The 5,163-nt window shown below is 40.8% G+C and overlaps 1 long non-coding RNA gene across 1 annotated transcript; it reads left to right on the forward strand.

The window, feature by feature from the left end:
- The first annotated feature begins 464 nt into the window (after positions 1-464).
- On the forward strand, positions 465-1,264 carry LOC306974965. Its single transcript, XR_013793682.1, has 2 exons — positions 465-561; positions 1,046-1,264. It is a non-coding gene; the product is annotated as an uncharacterized lncRNA (long non-coding RNA).
- Positions 1,265-5,163: the final 3,899 nt, after the last annotated feature.

Consider the following 5,163-nt stretch of genomic DNA (forward strand, 5'->3'; position numbering starts at 1 on the left):
GTTTCAGCCCTAGTTTGTTTACTTTTACTTGAGAATTTATTTGGGTCTCTAATTTTTACTTGCTTGAGTAAAATGGTTTCAATGCAACGTTACTCTTATTTCTTGAACGCAAAAAAAAAAAAGTGACAAAAATGCAACAAAAATGAACAAAGAAGAAACATAGATCAGTTTTGTAGGCCTTAGCTTTCAAATGGGGTGCTACACTGGCCTATAGGCTGCAAGCTCTCAGGTCAAGAAGCTTTTTAGATATGTAGTTTTGGGTATCACTGGAGGAAATGTGCTCAGTAACACCATTGACACCAAAGATATTCTTCGAAATTATAATAAAATCTTCCTGTATCTTTATCGGAACTAAAATTGTTCAAGTTTTTCCGCAGAAGCAGGAGGAGGAGGATGTTGCAACGCAGGAAGTTGCACATTCGACCGACGGGTTTGATGTGAAAAGAGAGAAGAGCGACTTTTGTCTTTCGTCGGCTCATTAGTCGAACAGGATGGCTCTGACGATCGTTCTGATGATGATGATGATGATGATGATGATGATGCTCTCCAGAACCATCGGCGGTAAGTGATTTCATTTATTTCAATGAAAAGTAAACTCTATGTTATTCTGTTGCTTTAAGTTAATTCCAGATGCCGTCCGCGTGTGGGATAAAAAAGATTCCCATTTAAACTTGTAAAGGAAAGTTGATTCAGGGAAAAAACAAAACACCTTATCGAGTAGTTTTGACCATTTCCATGTGAAAAGGCACCAAAGCAGGAGAGTCACAACCTTTAACAGTTTTAAACGTTTTCTGCCGGACTATAAACATATTCATCACAGACAAATGAAGTCAAAATCACGTCCATGAAAGTCTCGTCTCATTCTGGTTTTAAGACATTGAGCAGATTGTCCAGAAGAAGTGAAAAAAATGGCAATCGAAGCTAGCGGTTAGCATGTAGCATGAAGCTAAAGCCAATCTATCCGACAAACTAAGTCATTATAAAACATACATTTTTACAATTACCCTGTTCTGTAAAAACTTCAATTGCTTTGTTGTTGTTGTAGTTTCAGGAGAGAAAAGCTACAGAATTCAACATCAGTGCGAGAAGAAGTTCTGCTTTCAGCTGTGGAAGCCCTATAACTTGACTCTTGTTACAAACGGACAAATCCAAAGTGCCGCCTCTGAGGTCGAAGAACCAAAGTGCTCTGTCCTCATTGATCCTTTTACAGACCAGGAACACGTCTGTAGGAGAAAACCAGGCGAATTTATAACAACGGAGCCGAGACAAAGTGTGACTCTGCAGTGCGCTCTACTCAGATACTTTACCACTTCCAACTATTTTACGCCTGACGGTTTGCTGAGGGTGTGGTGGGTCGATGAGAATCAAAGTCGCTTACAAGTAGGACAAGAATTAAGAGTGACTCGGAACTCAGATTGTGACGTGACCCTGACGGTGTCGTTCCAAAGTCCCAAAAACGCCTCGTTTCGATGCCTGGTCACAGTCAACGGGGCAAGATGGATAACCCCGAAGATCGGAGTCATATTACCATGTAAGTACTTTTGATATATTCTTCAATAGAGTTTTTGAGGATCCGTACTTTACTTGAGTAGTCTTTTACTTTTACTCCACAACATTTGAAAGATAAAAATAATAATTTTTACTGCGCAACATTTTGGCAGCATATTTTGTCCAATATGCGCAGCAGGTGGCGCTGTGCGGATGTACTGTCAGTGTCACTGACTCACAACAAGGAACAATGTCTTGGGTAATTCGAGCTTTCTACTTCCATGTCTTAAAAGCACTATACTAGACATTTGTCGGGAAACCTCTGTGTGTAATCTAATTATAAAGCATTTCCATTTTCTGAACTGAAACACCAGTTTTGTAGTATTCCTGTGACAGTGACCCTGAAAAGTGACCCTGCAGGTTGGGAAACGTGCCTAAAATCCATCCCTGTGAGGAACTGAAACGCCGCAAGTTTGGACTTAATTTGGACGACAACTATTAGCTACAATTTAGTGTTTTTTCATACTGAGATCTCTTCTTACCTGAGCTTAAATGAGTTGATCCGTACCTGTCTGCTCTTTGTGCCCGTGGAAGAGCGTGGTAGCTTCCAACTTCACCCCCGTTTGGAGCCATAGGAATACACTGGGAGAGGCCAAATGCTAACAACATCTTTAGTCGTTTTGCGTGACTGAGGGCATGCACAAAGACCAGACAGGTACACATCAACTCGTCTAAGCTCAGGTAAGAACTTATCTTAGTATGAAAAAACAGTGGCCTGTTCTTTAAGGTGGACATATCCTGTACATGAGTCATGAGTTAAAAACAGACCTAAAAACACATTTTTTTTCTGCCTCAGCATTGATGTTTTATGTCTTATAATTTGTCTCTCTTACAGTCTCTGTAAGAATTAAAGAATAACTAAGTAACTTGTTTACCTTTCCGTAGTCCCTCTGGGGGTAATACAAGTGTGAATTGGATGATTGGGGGGTCTTTCATCTCCCCCTGGTGTTTCTGGCCAGAAAACCACACTTACAACTTTCCCTACTCCGACCCGGAGGCGCAATACACACTACTGGAATCAGGAAGAAGAAGCTAACAGGCTAACGGGCTAGCTCCACTTTAGCAGTCTTTACAGCCAAGTGTGAGGAGGGATATGACTTTATTGCCTTTATTACAGGCCATTTCCCCAAATCTGATGTGTAAATGAGAAAATAATGTACAAATGATGATCCACTTGTTTTTCACATGAGCCCCTTAGAGCACAGAACGACTCCATTTATGGACTCCATCCCTCACTAACTATGATCAGGTTCAACATTTGCAGTTTTCATGTTGTGGAGATTTCTTTCAAAAACCTACAGCAGCAACACTGAGATTGTGACTGATTCTCTTTGTAATTACATGAATTAAGAATGCTGTTTTATGTTCTTTAGCTGGAAGACGAATACTGCCTCCCGTAACAGAAGGTAAGAGCACCAACTACTGACGCTAGTTTTACTACGACGTTGCAAAAAGTAAACAAGAAATGGGTTCAGTTTTCTGGAAATTAGATCAATTGCCCTGGATTTGAATGGGTAAATACAATCTGCCACTAGAGCAAGCATATTTGTGCTATATTGTCTGAAAGTCATCTCGCGACCCCCACTTTGGGAAGCACTGTAGAGTTACTGGAAAGCTGCACAAACCCAAACACTAGAGGGCAGACCTGCAGTGGAAAAGCAACAACACATGGATCTCTGTGACTATTATTCATGGGAGAAAAAAATGTTGTTATTTGTATTTTATTCTCATGTAAAATACCTCAATTGTTTAAGAGGGAATGGTTCGAGCTCCACAAATGCACGGCCTACTCAAGTAGAAGTAAAAAGTACTGTACAGCTACTTCAAAAAGTTAGTACATATATTTGGGCAAATGTAACTGAGTACTACCTGCCTCTGCATAATATACTGTTTAAATCTGTGCTTTCGCCACTTTCATGTCCTTGAATAACAGAAATAAAACTAATATTTTCAACTTCTTAAAAAACACAAGTTCCCGTGAAGAGACCGAGATGTTTAGTTCTAATCAGACACCATTTCAGGTTCACAACTAGGATTTTTTTCTGTGAAACATACATCTGTAGATAAATAGAGAACTATAAAGACTTTAAAGATGACTCTAATAAGGGCATGTGTAATGCTTTTCAATGGGGGGACCAGCGGCGATATGGAGGTACTACAGCAATGGCGGAGCAATGGCGGTGTGTTGTGGGCATAAAGCAGAGCAGCCAGCGGCCATTGGCCTATCCGAGGAGGCTAAGGCCTAGCCGAAACAAAATCGCTCACGTCACTCGCTGCACCGCTATGTTGTTCAGTTAACATTAACATTAACCAAAACTAATCATGGATGAAGTCGTCGAGGATTTCGCCTCCGCGTGAATTTATATTCACTTCATATTTTGTGAATTGGACTAGGTGTCATCATGTCCGCTAATTGCTAATTGGTTAATTTCACTGACAATCTGTGCGCGTTAGTCCCGCCCATTCAAACTGCTCCAATTGCTCCGTGGCCAATGGGGTCACCAGCATGGTGGTCATGAAAAGTTCAATCTTGCCCTCTCTTTATGAAAAAATACAGATATCAGGTATCATTCTCTGTCTCTGTCCACAACAGGACCTCCACAGACCCAGAACCTGACCCTGGTCTTAGTGCTGGTCTCTGTGGCCCTCATCACCACGGCAACCATTCTGGTCATCTGCAAGAGACGCGCTCGCACCGGTCAGTATCCAAGTGTCCAAATGTTCAAAGCTTTGGAAATCTTTTTATAATCTAACCCAGCTTTATACTTCTTTATCTCGGACCTGTCTGGTGTGTTCTTGGACTTCGTGATGCTTCTGCTACACAATAGTCTCTAACAGACCTGGGACCATCACAGAGCAGCTGTGTTTGAACTGAGATTAGATCACACACAGGTAGACTTTATTTAGTCATTGGATCAACATGTGATCATTCAGAAATCATCAGGAAACTTCTGAAGGCAGTTGGTTGCAGGAAAGGAAAGGGGGGCAGGTGGTTGCACATCCCACTTTTCAGGTTTTATTCATAAAAATATTCAAAATCATGTAAAAAATCATTTCACTTCATGATTGTGTGTCATTTATGTGTTCACAGAACATTTCAATTAAATATATTTATGTTTATGGCAAAATGTCGAAAAGTTAAGGGGGGCCCAATTATGCAACCCACTGTATTATACAGACGGCATGTCTGGATTCGCCCATATATGGTCATGTTTGAAAACAGTTAAGGGGAAAACAATTTTGAAAAAATCTAAACTTTCTCTAACTATTCAAAAACTACTTCAACAAATGCTGAATTATGAATATAGTTTTCTACTAAATAAAGATACAAAGACATGGAAAGGAGCAAAGTGGTTCAACAGCCATAAATAAATAACAGAGAATGCTAACATGATGCTGCATGTTAGCATCGGGCTAATGCTAGCGGTTAGCTAGTGCTAGCTACAACTGCCGTTTTTTCACTTCTACTGAACAATCTGCTGTGAGAAAATATCCATATGGGCCCGATTTACACTTGACTATATTTGTATGTGATATGCGAGGCCATGCGAGGCCTTCTATGACGAGATGCCATCTGTATCTAGCAGGGGGCGTGGCTTCGCCCAGGGGGAAAAT

The sequence above is a fragment of the Gobius niger genome (assembly GCF_951799975.1).
Source record: "Gobius niger genome assembly, chromosome: 15".
In the NCBI taxonomy this organism is placed as follows: domain Eukaryota; kingdom Metazoa; phylum Chordata; class Actinopteri; order Gobiiformes; family Gobiidae; genus Gobius; species Gobius niger.